Below are 20,498 nucleotides of genomic sequence, written 5' to 3'. Positions count from 1 at the left end.
CTAACACTGCATTTCCTTCAGATAAATGCAACAGCTACTCCTATTCCTTCATTCTTTTCTTTGAATGTGAAAACCTGTTGGATTAGCTATCAAACTAGGGGTAAGTGCAGCCCTTTAACTCATGCTACAAGCAATAGCTTGCACATAAATACAGTATTCACGGACTTTGACGAAATCTGTTAAGGAATGCTAAGTCCAATGTAAAAGGATTAGGCAATTAATTAATTTATATGTTAATTGCAATTAGTTGAATGATAAAATTAATGTCCTAATTGCATATCAACAGTAAAGCAGCAGCTAATGTTCACTGCTCTGAAGGAAGGAGGGATATACTAGTGTCCTAAGGGGGGTGTTAATGGTATTGACATTGTAATTAACAAGGTTTGTACATCTCATGATTTCTCCCCTGTTAACTAAACTGATGTGTTGATACTATTAAACTGAAGATCACAAAAAGCCTGAATATTAGATTCCAGTGGGAAAGTTGCCTAATTTATGGCAGGTTCCATATTTTAAGAAAGAAAAAAAAATCCACAGTTTTATGCTATCTAAGAACATCTAATACTAATTTACTTATGAATCATTTGAAATAATAATACTACCATATTTTCTTACATTATATTTACATAATTAACAGTCATCTCAATGTACACATCACTTCTATACTTAATAATTAAAAATCAGACAGATAGTGAATATTTTCTGCTTAATGAAGAATGCCATAATTAGGAGTTCTGGGAAAGTACAATTCAGATTGGATCATCATCATTTAGCTGATGAACTTGATGTCCATTCCATTATCCAAGTATGTGGATAATCTAAAAGTTGCACTGCACCATGTAGAATGTTTAAGTTGCAACATTTTAAGATTGCATCAACAAGATAGCGATCTTTGCCAGCTTTAATGCAATTCCCACTTCATCTCTTTGATTGCTTGTAAAATTATAAAATTGCTTTTCCCCTAGAAATTTCTAAGGCATCAAAATTTATTGGATTCCTGTTTTAGCATCTAGGTTACAATATATTGCACATTTTTAAGTTGAAACAGTAGTATTTATAAAAGTATGAGAATTTATTCTGCTGAAAAAAATATCACAGAAAAACAATTAAGTATTGAAAATCTTTGTAGTTAAGTATATCTGTAGACCAGGGGTATCAAACTCATGTCATCATGGCAGCGTCACGTGACATTTCGGGACTTTCCCCCCCTTTGCTAAACTGAGCCTGGACATGGCCAATGTGTGACATATCCAGCCTGCAGGTCAGGAGTTTGACAACCCTGCTGTAGATAAATCTGATCACTGTTGTTTACTGCATCATTTTTCCTTTACAAATATATTTCTGGGCTTGTCATTTTTCTATTTTCCCTTAGCTTTTCTTTGACTTCTATGTAACTCAGTAATTTTTTTAATGTTAATATTATGTTGAATGATTTTATAGGACTTACTTACTCTTTGAATACAAGAACAGTTTACAAATTGAAAATATATATATAGAATATAGCTCAATAATTCAGTAAAGTAATAATCTACTACAATTTTGGAAAAATGAATGTACATATTTCCACAAGTGGAATTCAACTCCTGGTGACTGCAAATAATAACAATAATACTGGTAGCATTTAAAATATTTGTTCACTAAAATATAGTGGCTTAGATAAAGATATAATCCAGTATTAGCTGGATCCGGTCACTTCCATGTCTTTTCTTAATTGACATCTTCTTTCTTAAAAAAGAGCTATGAAAGAAATGACAGGGTTAGAGTTTTATAGTTTAATTGAAACCTAAGTTCATTATGTTTTGAGCTTTTTTTAAATGTTAGAATGACTGGAAATCAGTTGGACATTAATGAAAAAAGGTATAAATATGTTTTAAAAGAACTTGATGAGAAGAAACAATATGTCAATGTTTTAACTGATTTATCTGCCAGTGCTATACCATTTTGGTGTTTGAGTGCAAAATGAAAGAAGATTCTTTTCTATAGCTTAAAGTATGTAACCAAACCAAAACAGAAATGCTCCTGTCTCTTCTTGGACAAAGTGATAAGCCTGTGACAGCTTTGATGTGTCCAAGTTGCTGAGCAATTTTCTGCTTTGGAGATTTGAGGTCTCATGAAGAAGCAAAAGCATAAACAAAAGAAAGACAACTGAACCAGTTTTATTGCAGAAATAAACAGAGCAGTAAGAAAACATCAAATGTTTACTAGGCAGAAATGAAGACTATGGATAGGTTGATAATGCAAACTAAGCAAACTGATTTGCAAACTGATAGAAATGTAGCTTCTCCTTATTTATGTTTAACTGTGTTTAAGAAAAAAAAAATCAGGATTCTTAATAAAGTTTTAGGGCTGGGTTTTTGTTTTGGTTTTTTCCATTTCAAAATAGCTGAAAACTGTGCTGTATTTTCCTGGCAATTTTGTTAATGTCTCCTTGACCCTTTTTAAAAAAATTAATGCCTCCCAGAGCTTTTTCCAAGTGTGGGTCTGCCTTGCCATTGCCAGAACTCAGTCAGGTGCCGTTCATTCATTTTCTTCCAGTGCTGGCTCTTTTTTCTTCCCATCTCTGAAGAACATGTCTTCACCACATGTTTTATTTTCTGTTTCCCTTGCCAAAAAACCCTTTCTGAGAATCCTTTCTGGCTTCCCCTTCACTACCACACACTCCAAGTTTGGTCACTGATTATCAGGACATTGTAATAGCAGGGACGACAGCTATGCTGGCCTAGCTCTCCATAGCTTTTGCCTATGCCCGTGATGGCGAAACGATGGCACATGTGCCACAGGTGGAATGTGGAGCCATATTTTCTGGCATGCCAGCCATCAGCTCCTTTTTCTGGAGGACCGGGGGAGGCTGTTTTTGGCCTCCCCAGGCTTCAGGAAATCCTCGGAGCCTTGGGAGGGGTTGTGTGCACATGTGTGTGGGGTCTCATGTGCATGTACAGGTAGGTGGGAAGGATTGAATTGGTGTGGGCACATGTGTACAATAGCGCACACACACAATTGTGGTATGTCATAAGAAAAAGGTTCGCCATCACTGGCCTATGCATACTATGAGGGCCTCTCTCTGTCTCTCTGTCTCTCTGTCTCTCTCTCTCTCTGTGTGTGCATGTGTATGTGTGAATGAATGAATGCATGGTTTTGAGACAACCTTGACTACTGATAACAACCTGAAATAGTCTCTATAGTTTTCTTGGCAACGGCTTTTGGAAGTGGTTTGCCATTATCTACTTCCTAGGACTAAGTGTAAGGGACTAGCCCAAAGTCTTAGCTTGTACCTAAAATAGGACTAGAACCTAGAACCTAGGTTTATAGCCTGATATCTTAATCACTGTTATCTCCTTCTGAGAAATTTAGCTACATCAAATATTGGAAAATATGAACTCCATGGAATTGATTGCCAGGTTTGCTTATATTGTTGTAAAGATCTACTCATACCATGACAGACAAACAACCACACTGTGCTGCTTCAAGTATCTCACAATTCATTTTGAATTAGGCACTGGATGGAAACCAAAATCCATTGATGCAGGTAAGTTGATGGTGCTTGTGGGTTCAAAGGAAATGGTAGAACTGTTGAATGAATGATAGAGACAACGTAATTTTTTGTGTTAGTACAAAAAGCCTTGACAATATCTTTTTAAAAAGAGAATTAGTCACCAGGTTATTTAGGAACTGTTGCTTATTTTGGGGCAATTGCACCATTGAAATATGCAGGTATAGTCAATGATGGTGCAAGGGGTTATTGAAAAGTGCTTAAAAGGCCATGTGGGGTTGCTCATCTCCAAGGAATTCAGTGCTGCTGACATACCTCTGTGATTATTTTAAAGTTGAAAGGATATCATACTTGGTTGACTACTCTTCTGTAATTTTTGGAAACCTATTTTGCATATTGCAGATCTGATATCTACACCAGGTATTCTATTTCCATTTTTGTTATCAATGACAAGTTGAGGTTCTATCCCTCTTCCCTCTATGTAGTTTCTAAGTTTGAAAGACAAGAGACTTAAAAGTCAAGGACAAATCATTTTAAAAGACATAGGATTACTTGGATATATGTTTTTAATTTTAAAAATCTTCCTTAGATGTCAGTATGAAGCAATATCAAACACACACACACACACACACCATCCACACAAATATTACTTCTTCTTTTCCTTTCTCTGTGATTTCATGGCATTGTATTTTTGATGGCAGCAGGGAGATGGAAGAGTTGGGATCTGAAGTAGTCTTTTTTGAAATCAAATTAACACACATTCTATTTGATGCCTTATTTTCAAAAGTTTCCCTGAATGTTCCTGAGGTTTTGTCTGTTTCCTTTATCGTTTGAGCAAAGTGACATAAAATAATAAGAACAAAAAAGATCAAGAATGTGATAGAAGGTCTGAAGAAAAATAGGTTAACAAGGGAACTGGTTGAGTTAAATCTAAGAGTCAGAAGGGAATAATGAGAACAGCCTGCAACAACATAGAAAGATGGAATAAATTATTGTCATTAGTCAATCCAGCCAGAACAAGAATAATATGCTTAAACTGAAGCGACAAAAATGTCAATTTAATGTTATATAAAAAAAACTTTAGCCAAATGAAAATAATTAACTAATAGAATGAGTTTCTGAATTATAATATGGAATAGTACTTTAACAAATATTCAAGTGAACCCCATCTATTAAAGATTGATTTGTAACATAGCAGATTAAATAGAAAATCATGACACGAAGGGCACAAATTGGATGACCTTTGTAACTAGTACCATTTGCTGATTTCAAGACAAGTCTGCTTATATTCGTATACTGTAAGTGGGCCAGGAGATGATATATGTAAAAAAGAGGAACAAGACAAGTAATTGTACTGGAAACAAGAAAAGCCATAGTTAAACCTTAATATAATGGGTCTAATTACACAATCCAGAAGTAGTTATCTTAAGTGAACAAACTTATGTACCTCGCACTTTGCAAAATACTGCAGCTATAGTCTGAAGATAAACATTTAAAATCTATAATCATCATCATTTACACTAAGGCAGAAGCTTGTCCACCCCAGAATATTTAAAAAAAACCCAGGCACAAACGGAGCCATGTGCTATATGGGAGAAAGGGAGAAAAACACCCCTATGGCCAACCTGGAAGTCAGTTCCCGAACTTCTAGGTTGCCCATAGGACCATTTTTCACCTTCGAGAGGCTTCAGGAAAGCCTCCTGAAGCCTACAGAGGTCCTCTGGGGGGAGGAGGCCATTTTCCCTCCCCAGGCTCCTAGAAAGCCTCTGGAGCCTGGGGAGGGGGGAAACAGGTCCATCGCATGCCAAACATGGGGGGAGGGAGGGGGTCGCAAACATATGCTCAAGGGAAGGATCACGTGTGCATATGCATGGGGAGCTCGCACACATAGCACTATGGGTGTGGCATGCCTGTGCACAACCTCCCTGCACCACCACCCCCATTTTTGGCATGCGATGGCAAAAAGGTTAGCCATCACTGGTCTAGTCTCTTAAAAACCTCCAGTGATGAAGCACCCACAATTTCTCAAGGCAAGCTATTCCACTGGTTAATTGTCCTCACTACTAGGAAGTTTTTTTCTTAATTCCAGGTTGCTTCTCTCTTTGGTTAATTTCCAAACATTGTTTCTTGTCCTGACCCCCGGTGCTTTGTAGAATACTTTGATCAACTGTTCTTTGTATGAGCCCTTCAAATATTGGAATACTGCTATCATGTCGCCCTAAATTATTATTTTCTTTAGACTAGACCAGGGATGTCTGGGGGAGACCTGGGGAATTCTAGAAATTCTGGGAGTTGAAGTCCACAAGTCTTAAAGTTCCCAAGTTTGGACATCCCTGGACTAGACAAACCCAAAACCTGCAATGTTTTAGTCTCCAGCCTTTGATCATATTGGAAGGAATGTGTGAAGAGTAATAACTATGGAGGCTTTATTCCTTTTCTTCTTCCCCATCCCTTTTATTCCTAGGATTGCTTGTAACACTGAATTTCTTTTCAGTTTTGGATTGTGAATCTGAATCATTGATCCTGCCATATATGATTGAATGTAATATTATAAAAAGTGTTGGTACAAGCAATGCACTCCTTGAAACTTTGAAGCCCCAACATTCTCAGAAGTTTTGAAATGATTTCTGTGAAGGCTTGGCTTTGCACATGTGTGACACTTCTGTTCATCTACCTAGAGCCCATTAATCCGACATTAAATCCTACAGAACATAATGAGATGTACTTTTTGTGGAGATGCACAATAAATCTGCCTTCATAGATAAATCAGTTTTTCAAACCTATCTCTCAGCAAGATCACCTGTTTCTCATCTGCTCATCTGATCAATAACAAATAACCTTGTATTGTCTGTATTTAAAAATATTGGTTCAGTGCATCTGTAAGGCAATGAAAAAAGAAAGTGGAAGAACAAAGAGAAGGATATTAAACTTATATCTCACTGTACATATACTAATCCTGACATTAATATTGGTAATTTCAAATGTTAAATCAGAAGAAAGACAGAGGAGTACTAGACTTATTTGTTCAAGAGATTCTGCTGTATTTTATTGACTTAGCTTATAAGAATATGGTACAAGAAGAAGCTACATATTTGAAGATTCAGAGGCCTGTGGGTATGAAGAATATATTGTTTCTGCTTCTGCCTTTCAGGGCCTATTCAATGCACTGACTGATATTTTACCTTACCTATTTTGTGTCCCATCTAGTTGTTAGCTCTTTTTGTTTCAGGTTTCATACATCATGTCAAATGTAAATTTATACAATGTTTTAGTTGTTTGGGCCCTTTTTGCCACTTTTTTTATTATACATGGCCTAAAACTCATCTTGGTGGAATAGGAATTCCCGGCTTGATGTAATGTATCTACCCTTCTATGCTTAAGATAAGCATTTCTTCTAACACTTTGATTGAGTGACATTACTCAATGAGTTCTTGAGTTATTTTTCTGTTTATTTGGACATAATTATTTTGCCATTCTATTTCTTTTCTGTGAATGATTGCTGTATATTCAAAACATTTCTTGTACATTTCTGTTTTACTTATGCTATTTCCTTAACAGTTTCTAGACATCCTAGGAGTTTCTGAAGTATACCATCAAACATTCCTTGAAACAATCTCTTGAGATTCTAAACACACAGTACTTATGCTTAAATCATTCTTTGAAGTGAAAAGCATCTTTATTTTTACTAAAAGAAATTCTATTAAAGGTTTAAACAGATAAAAACATATTAAAAGATTAAGTTAAGTTTGCATGCCACAGACTTCACATAGCTAAATAAGATAAATAACTGTACCAGATCTTTTAAAGAGTATGCTTGATATGCACAACTGAATTACAGTACATGCAAAACAAAACAAAAACAAAACCCAACCCTACTCATTTTGGATAAATGAAGTGGATTCAACCTATTTCCCCCTTTTTTATTCTTTTAAAGTTGATATGAGATACATTCTATGCCATTTCCCTGCCTAAATAAACTTTGAGACATTATGACCAACACGTCCTAAATGCAACCCAAAGGAATATTATTCTAAACATTCATACACTACCCTATACAAGCTAAACTCCTTGCAGGGCAAAAACACAGTTGCCCACCTCTCATCATATAGGTGTTATATAAATATAGTATTTTGTTTGTGTTTTGTGTATTTATGCTACAGATGTCTTAGACCTTCTAGAGAAAGCAAAATGGTAACCAATTCACAACTTAGTCACTGCTCTGTCTTTTGTGGAATATTCCAAAAATAAGTCTAGACAGCATACTAAAAAGCAGAGACATATCACCCTGCCAACAAAAGTGTGTATAGTCAAGGCTATGGTTTTTCCAGTTGCAATGTATGGCTGTGAAAGTTGGACCATAAGAAAGGCTGAATGCCAAAGAATTAAGGCCTTTGAACTATGGTGCTGGAGAAGACCCCTGCGAGTCCTTTGGACTGAAAGGTTATCAAATAGGTCAGTCCTAGAAGAGATCAACCCTGACTGCTCTTTAGAAGGCCAGATCCTGAAGCTGAAACTTAAATACTTTGGCTACCTAGTGAGAAGGAAGGATTTACTGGAGAAGAGCCTAATGCTGGGAAAGATTGAGGGCAAAAGAAAGGGGACGACCAGAGAATGAGGTGGCTGGATGAAGTCACTGAAGCAGTAGGCCTGAGCTTAAATGGACTCCAGAGGATGGTAGAGGACAGGAAGGCCTGGAGAAACCTTTTCCATGGGGTCATGATGGGTTGGACATGAATTCGCAACTAACAACAACCATAAATAAAGGAAGAAAAAGAAATGTACTCCCCTGCCAGTTCTATCATAATATCATAAAAGCAGCTAGAAGATGTTACAGGTAATCCTTCACTTACAACCACAATTGTTCCAAAAATTTCTGTTGCTAAATGAGACATTTGTTAAATGAATTTTGCCTCATTTTGCGACCTTTCTTGCCACAATTGTTAAATGAATCACTGAAGTTGTTAAGTTAGTGACACAGTTGTTAAATGAATCTGGCTTCCCCATGAATGTTGCTTGTCAGAAAGTTACAAAAGGTGATCATGTGATGCCGAGACACTAAATTTTGATCATGTGCAATGGCCATAAGTGTGAAAAATGGTCATAACTCACTTTTTTCCAGTGCTGTTGTAACTTTAAATAGTCACTAAATGAGCCATTGTTAAGGCAAGTATTACCTGTATTTCTTTCTTTTAAAAATCGGACAAATTAGCCTTACTCTTTCTCTGCCTGGGGTCTATTAATAAGACTAGTTACCAACATGACAAAATATTTGTTTGATAACTATGGATACAAGTCTGGTTTAGGCTTCAGCATTTGTTATTAATATAATAGGCCAAGAGAATATAACCTTTTAAGGCTTCCTTAGAATTGTCATGTATTGCCTATCTATGTATATATGCTGCTTAGTTTTAATATCTGGTGTGTAACAGAGCTATCTATTAGCCATATTTAGGTTTCGTTTCTTTACTAGTGTTTCGTTTCGTTTCTAGGATAAGTTTCCTTTTCTCCTAAAGCTTTAAGTTTCTGTTACGTATGTAATGAGTCATGCTTTTCTGTGATTCCTATATGTTACTCCTTTATACGTGTATTTCCCCCCGCCCTAATGAAACTGCTTAATAAAAGGAGTTTGCTTTGATTTGTTCGGGGGACACAACATCACCCCGGGCATTTTCTTGCTCTCTCACTCCGAGAATCTTTTGTGTGGTGTCTTTTATTGGCTAATCCACCCTTGCGAGGGGCCCTCTAAATTCGCTCCTGCGGGAGTTATCGACAAGGAAAGTCTGAACCTCGGGCAACAAGTGTGTTGCAAGGCTTGTTGCAACAGATAACTAGATTGTTCAATTTTTACTCCTTTGGCTTATGTTTTACATTATTATCCTGTATATATTCTCCCTCCCTTTCCCTCTCTCCCACCTGCAAAAGACAACCGAATTTCTTCATAATACTTCCCTCCAATAGTTTGTCATTTATTCCAGTATCCTGGTGCTTAGATGAAATCAATGGCTTAGACAAGCAGTGAGGTAGGAATGGCAGCAGATATTTCTCTTCTTCCAACTTACTATTCAGTTGTCCTTTTGAATGAGACTATACAGGGGAGAAGAAAATAGCTAGAAAAACTTGGTTGAATTCTGGGAAGAATGCTCAACCATGTGATGCAGGCTGTTAACATATCTATCTTGTGGCATTTGAGAACAAAGCGAAGTATTGCTAAATACAATATTTGCAATTGCCTGTCATTCTAAAGCAGTCCTAAATGCCATTGGTTTCAGTTGGACAAAGTTAATCTTTTGGTTTCATGTTTCCCACTGAAATAAACGGGGCTCAAATATTATTAACCTTTGATCATATTCAATCCATATTCATCAAAAATATTTCTAGGATTCTTGGTTTCATTTACATTTAATATAGAAATAAAATTCAGAAAAAAAAATCATTGTGTAAGTTAATTTTGATATTTGAAGTTTTTCCCAACTTTATTATCATTTTAGAGAATCATTTAATATTGCTAAAATATATAAGTATGAATATCCTTCTTATATATTACCTTCATTGGTTTAAATTAGTAATGTCTAGCTATGACAGCTGTAGAAACTAGGTTACCTGCATTTTGCTGCTTCACATTATCAGCCTGATACCAAATTTTTCATTTGATTCTAGACATCAAGCTAGCAAATTTCTAGCGAATATGGAAATAAATATGAAGTCGCTGGAAATCGAGATTTAATTACTGAAATGTAAATTGGAATGGCCTCTATATAGAGATCTGGAAACTCTGCAATTCATAGTGTCCAACTGCTGCTGCTACTTATTAATCAAGGTAATCCTATACAGTAGCCCCATCAGAGACCCGTATACCCTTCATAATTAGAAAGAAGAATGCAAGTTAATTTCATTTGTCTGTTTGCATTACATACTGAACTGGGTTCAGGCCTGTCAGGAAAAAAAAATGCCCTGGGGAAATCTGAGATCAATGGACCGTGGCTGATTCCCTTCCGCATATCTTTTGAGATATTGAGAAAAATAAAAGTCTTTAAGTATTCTAATTAATAAACAAACTTTAATACGAAAATAATAAAAGTAAATGAAACAGAAAATAACTAATGGTTACATTTTGATAATGAAAGCTACGTCTGCCAAAGTTGGCTGCCGAACAAAGAAGAAAAAGAATTTTGGAATGTGTAACGCGTGCGCAATAAATCACTTTCAGATAACATTTTGTTTTATGACCTGCGCAATAAAGCTTTCTTAGTTTAACTCTTGAGTGTCAGTTTAGGCAGTTCAGGCCTAGCAAACCTTTTAACATCGTGACAAGGCCTAATGCTAAGTCATGGTTTGCAAAAGCCATAATATTGAATTCACACTACATGCCTTAAACCATGGTTTATAAAAAATAGTTGCTATATTCACACATTGAATCGAGGCACAACTAAACAAATGTTATAATGGCTGAATACAAAGTGTGATTCTAATAACTAAGAAATAATTGTGTCTTTCAATGCATTTCACTCAGTTTTAGAGGCATGGTATTATTATTATCACCGTTAATCTGCTTTGACTTCTGAAACATATTTCCAACTGTATGATTAAAATAGGTAATTAGAGTAGAGCTACATATTGTTTCTTTTCCTTGTGCAAATCTTAAAAGTCACTATGGAGTCAGATGATGCAAAGAGCAATAATTTGCATCCCAATCTTCTTTAATCAGCTGCATCTGTTTTCTTGAAGGTTTTGCTTCCTTAATCCCATACAGGAGATTATAATGCTAGTAAAGACACTTTTCATTAATAAAGAAACATCTTCCATTTCATTCAGGTTAACAGAAGGTCCTAATCGGTTTGCATACAGGATACTGTTATATGCAATGTATTTTGGAAACAATCTTCTTAAAGATAGAGTCACAACAGAATTGTCTGAAAAAATAGTGTTCTTCAACCCAACATATTCAAGGCCAAATAAACTATATTTATATACTTTATTCTTTATTGTGTTAATCAAGTTCTTCATCCTTCTGCTCTGGTGATTTCTTGGCACTTCCATTATCAACAACGGAGTCTGCATCAGGAAAATCCAATTATTTGAGCCAGGAGGCTTACTAAATCCATTTTAAAGCTCTTTCTGTTATGATTTATGTAAACTTGGAAAGCGTTCTGTACATTCATTTTGTCATTTAATTGTAAAGCTAATTAGGTTGAAGAAATCCTGTATGTCCAAAAGCTGAAACAAAACTATCTGTAACTGTTAAATATGACCATGAATTATGAGTAGGCAACCCGATTCATAAGGCAAACGTATTTTAAGAACAAAACCAGGCTCCTTTAAATATTAACTCACAAACTAAAATTTAGTTCTTCTCCTTTCAAATACTTAAGTACAATTTATTTTATCCTTGCAAATATACTTGTATATAGGATGTTAAATTTTAGTAGTTTATAGAATTAGCCTGATAGCCAAATCATGTAATTTCTTATTACGGTAATAGATCTTTTAATAAGACATAACCTTCTGATAAATTACAGCTGTGTGAAAAAGTCCTGCAAGCTTTCAGTTTTAAGCTGTATTTACATGTTTAATCCACTTTTCACTCATAGAAACCATGCAAAATTAGTACTTTGATGAAAATTTCTGTAGTCGGATTGAGATGCATATTTTTATTAATATAACCAAAGTCTTTTTAAGGTTTTGAGTGAGTTTATGTGCTAAAGCAAACACAACTTGAATTTTCGAGAATGTTAGGATCGAAAGTAGCCAATCAGCAGTGAGCTTTGGCTGACCAATCAAAATGCACAGAGGCTAAATTTATGATTGTGGGGACAGAGAAAAAATGGCCTCTAGTAATATTGCTAGAGTATTGTTAATAGAATAGAATTTATTTGCACCAAATCAGTTGCGTTTCCCATATGCACAGTGAATAATTCAAACTGGCCTGATTCAAAAACCCAGTGGAACAAAAATCAATCTGTATTCATTTTTTGAATCGATTCATACATCTGAATCAGAACAAAATTCGGAATCAATTTCAATAATACAATTAAAGTACTGAAGTATTTTCTTCTAACCGAACTTTAAGGACTGGCTATTGAGAAATTGTTTTACTTAGTTCTTTTTTTAGAGTAAGACCTTAGAACTGACTTGAAGTGATTCTACAGTATACTTTCCAAACATTACAATGTAATTACTGAAGTTTATGCATGGTTAATTGCATTAGCTGTAAAACTCTGCTGATGCGTATTGTTTCTGAAGATGAAAAGATCCCCAGCAATAAACGTCTTTCATAATTACTTACTCTGGCCCATATTTTGTTAAAATTCGTTTGCCATTTTATGTCTTTCTCTCTTACATACAAACATAGCTATCATGAAAGTTATTTAAATAATCCAAATCCCCTTTAAACTTTCCAATTTTTCTTTTTTTAAAAACCACTTAACAGATATATGATGTTATATTCTACTCTTGTAGAAGTTTTTCTTTCTGCCCATATGCATTTAATAATCATTCACATGCATGCATGCACTGAACATCTAACTTGCCCTGTATTTTTAATAGTCTTTCTGCAAAATTGGATTGTATCTCTATAAATATTTCTCTAAGTTAATTACTAAGTAATATTAATCTCTAAAGTGCAAAGCCTGCAAAAAAGAGAGATTATTTTGCTCATTACTTTAGCTAAAGTTTAGACTTTGTAGTTTGCCTTGACATACATATACTATGTATGTTGTGAGGCTCAACAATACTTTAGATTTGATTCCCAAAAGATGTAAATGTACGGTAGCATCTGTCTACAATACTTTAAAACAACTTTTTCCAGGAGCATATATCTTCTCTTTGATGCTTCTTCACAATCTCAGAAAAGGACATTGCTCCTTGAACAGTTGTATACAGATATAATGTTCACACCTCTGCATTCTGGAGAAGTTTTTTAAAGAATAGAATCAGAAATATTGTATGTAGCCCCCAACATGGTACTATAATTGTACTCAGATTCCATATTTATGGAGTTCAACTGCAATTGTTTCCTGATAAATAGGATTGCAGTTTAATTTGACTCAAGAAAACTGCTTTGACTCTTTACTTGTATACTATTAATAATAATTGTTGTAATATTCACACTGTTATGTGTTTGTGTGAAAGGTTATTCACAAATTATATTTCCCTTGTTCCATTTTTAAATTATTTAGAATACAATAAGACTGGAAAATATGTTACATATATGTGTCTAAATCTTTTGGTATTCCCTTAAAATTAAAGGAGTCACAGTATTGTGTTCTTTTCTGAAGGCAACTTTCTGTAATGTTCATTAAATAGTCTCATATTAATTTCTTAATAACTTTATGATTTTGGTTAATCAATGGACACAGAATAAGATCCCCCCAGAATTAATAGTAAATTGTACATGTATGTGTACAATTCCATGTCATTAAACACTTATGGGCCAGCATCCCAGAAGTAAAAAGCCAGATTTCCAAACTCTTAAGTGTCAGAGGAAAAATCCATCTTCAAAGGATGTCCTCTCTCTTGGATAAACCAGACAGAAACAAGATGACTTAAATCTATTTTATTATAAGCCTACCTAACTTCGAACTGCTTTAACACTTTGAACTGCTAAATCTGTTAGGGCAGGTCTTCCCTAAGTTTGTGTCTTTGACCATTAACTGACCACAGACTCCTGCATATATTGTCTGAGGGTTTCTAGTCAGTATCTCCTCTCCCTTTTCCTTAAGAGTATCCATACATTCCTCGAGATTATCCATACCAAAAAAAATAGTAACATCCAACCCTTTTCTCCTCTGATGTTACATATAGAGAAAGGCAAAGTTAGTTAGAAATGGTCAGCAATGGATGGGTGATAATAAGGTTGAAAGTTACACAAAACTCTGAATATTATTCAAGCCGATCTAATTTATTTACTTCTATTGATTCCATCCCTGGCTGGTTTATTGTTAAGAGTTTGGATGAGAAATTGCTGAGTAGTCTAGGAATGTAAAAAAAATATTAGCCTTTCTTAATGTTTGGACTGTTTTTCTGCATAACCTGCTTTCTACAGTCTCTGTGATGCATCCCCTTCAACTAACAGAAGGGGAAAGAAACAGTTTCCTTTGAGACACTCAAGAAGCTACTGTCAGATAATTTAGGAATAAAGGTGCAGGGCTTTATGTGACTATAAATAAATGCTATCAGTTCCCACATCTTTGATGCAGGTTATCAGTTTAAGTCCCTTGTTTTATGAGGCCATTTGTTCTTTTTTGATATTTTCAAATAGAACAAAGCATTATGGAAACACTAGAAGATTCCAGTTGTGTTATTTCTGAAGGAAATTAAAACTTTCTGTGCCACTGCTAGAATTCTTACTGTGTAGGGATAGAAGAGCCATGTGTCATACGTTCATAGCCTTTGGAGAAAAGGAAAAGCCAAAGGGGAAAATATAAAACAGAATATTTTCGAAGCTGATTATGGAGGGAAAAAAATGAATGCTAGTCAGAAGTATAGTTCCAGTGGGATCTGATTAATATTTTCTGGTAAAATAAAACCAGAGAGTATGCTATTAATTTTATTGCTATTTTTTTTTCTTTTTCATTTGGATCCCTCCCCTTCCCTTCACAATTTGGGCTTCCTTTTGGCTAATTAACTATTGAACATTTTTCATGCATCCCAAGTGAGGAAGCTATAAAAAGATGAATAGCACTTATGAAGTAATTGACAAAAAGTATATTGGGCTTTTACAAAATAGTATTTTGCATCTTAATATGGAGAGAAAGACTCCTTTGAATCATTGTTTGATAGGTCATTAACAATTTCTTAGAACTCAGCACCAGATATTAATGACTCAAGGCTAAACTGAACTTGGGGTGGGCAACTCAAGTACAGAATATCTCCTGAGAAAACACTTAATGCTTGTGTCTTGGCATTATCAAAATACCCCTGGTGTTATCTCAGATGAATTCCCTGGCTATTTTCTTTTCTTTTGACAGAAAAGTCAGAGCTGACAAACTAAGGCAGTTCTCAAGGAAATTCAATTACTGAAATGTCTGACAGCTTGCTTTGCTACTCTAACTAAAGTTTTCAAAGTTACATGCTGCATATATAATATAGCTTCTTACTACAAAGGAGCATATTTGCATTTTCTAGGAGAAAATTGTTTTAAAGCTGTAGATTTCTAACAATAAAAAAGAAGGAGTGAAATGGTGAAGCACCTATTTTGAAAAGAAATAAGAAATAAGGCAGGTGTCTGCCAAATGAACCCAAGAAACCACTGTTTTCTAAAAAGCATAATTTATTGGCCTTCATATTTAAGTGTTGTGGGCGTCATTCATTCTGAAAGGTTATGTAGAAAAAAATAATTAGCACATATTATTTATGCATGATGTCACGGACTAAATATCTCTCCCTTTACAAAAAATGAAGGCACCATTTAAATTATTTCCATCGCCAGGGTCTTAAACAAGCTTTATTGCCAAAGTAGGTTTCTTAAATTTCCAACTGAATTATACATATTTTTTAAGAAAGTAAAGAAACACACCTGAAATATATTTGCTCAATTCAGTTAATGATTTTAGTTCACATGTATTCATGGTCAAAGTGATTTTCTTTAGCAGGTTTTTGGGGCAATAAGACCACTGAACAAAACACAGTTAAACTTTATAATGATTTTCACAATGAGACTCCTTAAGAGGCAACAATCTTGCTAATCATTGAATATAAACTATTTTATCTGATTTCTATCATTCCTGTAAGAGAGGAGGTGTTTGAAAACTGTAAGTAGAATTTATTTTTTATCTTGTAATGACATTCCTACACACAAAATGTTATTTTTTTTAATTTTGCTATTTAGTAAAATAAATATAACAATGTAAATAGATAAATATTATATTTCATTTTCTCCTAGATCTTCTGTATGTTATATAATTTTGGGTACATTAATTTTGGCAATGAACAATTATAGACATAGTGGTGAAAATATTTTCCTTTCTTAACTTCCAAAGCAGAAGATGTGTCCTACTAACTTGTGTATACAAGTTTATATGTTCATTATTTTTTTTAATTTATGCTTGTATTGCACAGTGGCCTTACACATATAATTGTGGACATAGCACAAACATGTATACAATGGATTATGTTTGTGAAGTTGGTGCTGATGAACAGTAGGGAAAAAGAAACCTTCTCCCAATGTCTAAGATTATAACTGATAACTTCTCAGACAGATGCAGTCTAGGAAATCTTGGAATAGTGGCCAACATGCTGGGGTTGCTCAGGGTCTTACAACCTGCCTTCTCCTGTTTAACAGCTACAGTATATGAAAAAGTTCTGGCTTTATATCATCAGTATGCAGATAATACCCAACTGTACATTTCAACCCGCCAAATGAAAGTGCGTGTGAAGCTGTCAATATTCTAACAAAATGACTGGAAGCTATTTAGAACTGAATGGGAGAAGAATAGATTTTGGCTCAATCCTGACAATCCTGACTGAATGTGGCCTTTGTCCTGTGGCCATTTGCATTCCTGGGTCAGGGATGTTTTCACCATTAGGCTTGGAGATTGCAATTCCCATTCTATGTTGCTTTCAATGAGCAAGTCATAACTGCAGCCAGGATGTCCTTTTTATCAGTTCACCCTATGTGTTTGTTCCTCAACTAGAAAGTTCTTCAAGTAGCTACTTATGGTCTAGTCATCTCACAACTGGACTATTACCATGCACTCTACATGAGGTTGCCCTTGGAACCTAGGGCTGTTTCAAATTGCAGCAGCATAAGTAGGAATGTCTAATCCCACCCATGCTATATGAGCTGTCTTGGTTATAATTTGGCTTATGGATCTAATTGAAGGTCAACACCTATAAAGTTTTTCATGGCATAGGACCTGGTTTGCAGGACTGCCTTCTACAATTGCTTACCTGGTATACTCAAGATAGTGGATGTGCTCAGTATTTCATCAATTAAACTTCATAGATTTGTGGGCTTGGAAAGCACGTCTTCTCTATTTTAACCCCTGACCTGTAGAACATCATTCCTTTGGTGATACTCATATTATCCTTGAATTCCAAAGATCCCTTAAAATATGGTTCTATTTCCAAGCTTGGGGTAAATCTACTGAGTGGCTCTTGTTGTGTTTTTTACTGTTATAGTTATTTCCTTGCTTAATCATTAAATTTTATGGCAGGCTTTAGTTGAGTTATTTTTCCTGCATAAGAAACTTTAAATGTAACCAAATAAGTGGAATGCAATCAGGTGATTGGTTTGTTCACATATGCATTTGATTATTGTATGAAAATCATTAAAAACTCTTCCATTATGCTAGGTTTCATATTGAACCTCTATAAATAGAGGCTATATTATCATTTATATTACAGGTTAATTGAAGTACATATTCTTATTTTTCATATTATGTTTGTATTAATTGAAAATATTGTATTTTAAATATTTTTTCAGAATGATAAACAGACCACAGATAAACTCATCCTTTACCAAAAAAAAATCCAGTATATCCCTTAGCTGAATCCCAATCTAAACCAGATGGTCTAGTGATTTAAGCATCTGGCTAGAAACTGGGAGACTGAAGGTTGTTATTTTGCCTTAGTCAGGAAAGCCACCTGGGTGACTTTGGGCCAGTCACTGTCTCTTACCCCAATCCAGCTCATAAACTTGTTGTTGTGCAGAAAATAGGAAAATGAAGAAGTATTAGGTATGTTTTTGCCTTGAGGTATTTATAAAAATGATAAAGGCAGGCTACAAATAAATAAAAATAAATAAAATTTCTCAAAAGAGATTATCTCATTTGGCTTTCAATCATTGCTATATTTTTTTCAATAATAAATTGCAGATAATTTTTGTTGGATTCTATACTCTTCATATTAAGATACAGCTGTTTTTAGTTTTGGATGTTAAACTAGTTTAGTTCTCCCTCCCTCCCTCATATCAGGGAACCCAGATTTTGTCCTTTTTGAGGTATTGCTATTGTAGTTATAAATTGTTCTATAACCCTTTTTTCGATCCCTCTACCAAAATTTTGGATTTTTTCTTTCCTTTTAAAGTGTAAACACGGGACTGTACTTTGCTGTTAAAAATAATCTGGAATAGGTCCATTCTTAGCAAGAAGACAAGTGCCAATAAATCATTTAGTCTCTCTCCAAGTTTTCTGTCATCTTTGATTGTCCTGGTGCAACTGAGCACCTGCAGCATTGCCCATAGACGTTTTCTGATGTGTTTTACTACTCCATCTTCCATTTTCTTTCATCCTTCTTAATCTAAACTATCAGGTGTTTTTTTTTTAACCTCAGAATACAGAAAACAATTTTGATATAGATAATTTTAGAGTTTCAACAACATTATTCTTCCATCTTCATATATTTATATATATTTATCTCTGAACATTACATGTATTGCTTGGATTCTGTATTCTTTAAGTTGAGGTAAAATAGTTTTAAATGGTTGTTCTTAAGCAAAACAGTCTGTTATCTTGGTTTCAATATGCTTGTCACTTAATATGTAGCTAATCAGGGGTGGGTTGCTGCTGTCATTACTGCCAGTTTGGTGCATGCACAATTTTAAAGTTAATTATTACCCTTGTTAAGTTAGTAACATAGTTTTTAAGTGAATCTGGCTCCCCCATTGACTTTGCTTATCAGAAAGTCACAAAATGTGATCAGATGACCTGGGGACATTGCAGCAGTCATAAATAGGAACCAGTTTCAAGCATCCAAATTCTGATTATGTGACCATAGGGATGCTGCAATGGTTGTAAGTGTGAAAAGCAGTCATAAGTCCTTTTTTTAGTGTCATTGTAACTTGGAATAGTCACTGAACATATGGCTGTAAATGGAGGACTGCCTTATTTAGGTTCTTATCTTTTCATGTCAAAATCCCCTACATAATAGATTTTTGTAAATGTTGTGTTTGGCGACTTGGTCAATCAAGGAAGCACGGCAAAGAAAGAACTATAAAAACAGCCGACAGTTTTGTTTATGAAAAGAAAGAAAAAACCTATATTCACCTTGTATATTTTTAAATGTCCCTACGTGTACCAGCAAATTTATGCTGGATTATTAAAAATCCAAACATAAAACCGCTGGAGCAGAAATTTTCTCTGCACAATGAACAATAAAGCAGCTTGGATTTATACCAATACACCCCGTTCCCAAATAGCCCAATAGATGCATATTTTGTCATTATAGAATATCTGTCAACATAGCTAGTGTCAGTGCAAGTAATGTTATTACTTTGTCAGTTGTTTTCAAGATAGTTTAGGATGCTTTGAGAACAAAATGATTCTACATTAGATGCTTTCCCTTTCATGTTAGAAAACTTTATTCCACATAAGTTTGTAGCATATTAAAAATGTTCTATACTTTTTTTGTTTTGTTTTGCTAAAGTGTTATTTTCTGTGGCTGAAAAAGAAGCACAGTTGAATATGGCTGCTTCAGTTCAGTCCTATTTGGCATAGATCTAAAACAAACTAAACAAAAGAAAATTAAGAATCGTTACTGGTGCTGTCATTCAGTATGTTGGTAGGTCTAGAGGTTATCATTTTTGGGTGAAAGAAAGAAAGAAAGAAAGAAAGAAAGAAAGAAAGAAAGAAAGAAAGAAAGAAAGAAAGAAAGAAAGAAAGAAAGAAAACTTGAATGTAAAGATGATGGTGTGACACAGCATGAAGTGGCTGGCGCATCAAGGGATTGAGAGGAAGACAAACAGTGACCTGATTAAAGGAAAAACAATGTTGCTACAGAAAGCCTAAGTATAGAAAAGCTACAGCTTGGCAGAGTGAAACTTGCTCTCAAGTGATTCAATCCAGCAGATCTAGCAAGAAAAGGAATCTGCAAGAGCAGATTAAATGAAAAATGCTGATGGAAGAAGAGGTGAATGAAAATGACAGCGCAAAGCGTGGCTTGAAGTAAATTTAGCAGCACTAAAGAGGCAACCACCAATCTTGGCAGGGACTGTGAAATAATTGTTTCCCTAAAGATTTGATTGCATTCTCAAACAGAAATCTGAGAAGGGAAACTAAGTTTAAGAGTCAAT

This window comes from Natrix helvetica (assembly GCF_964273705.1).
Source record: "Natrix helvetica genome assembly, chromosome: 7".
In the NCBI taxonomy this organism is placed as follows: Eukaryota; Metazoa; Chordata; class Lepidosauria; order Squamata; family Natricidae; genus Natrix; species Natrix helvetica.
Note: the sequence above shows the minus strand (reverse complement) of the source record.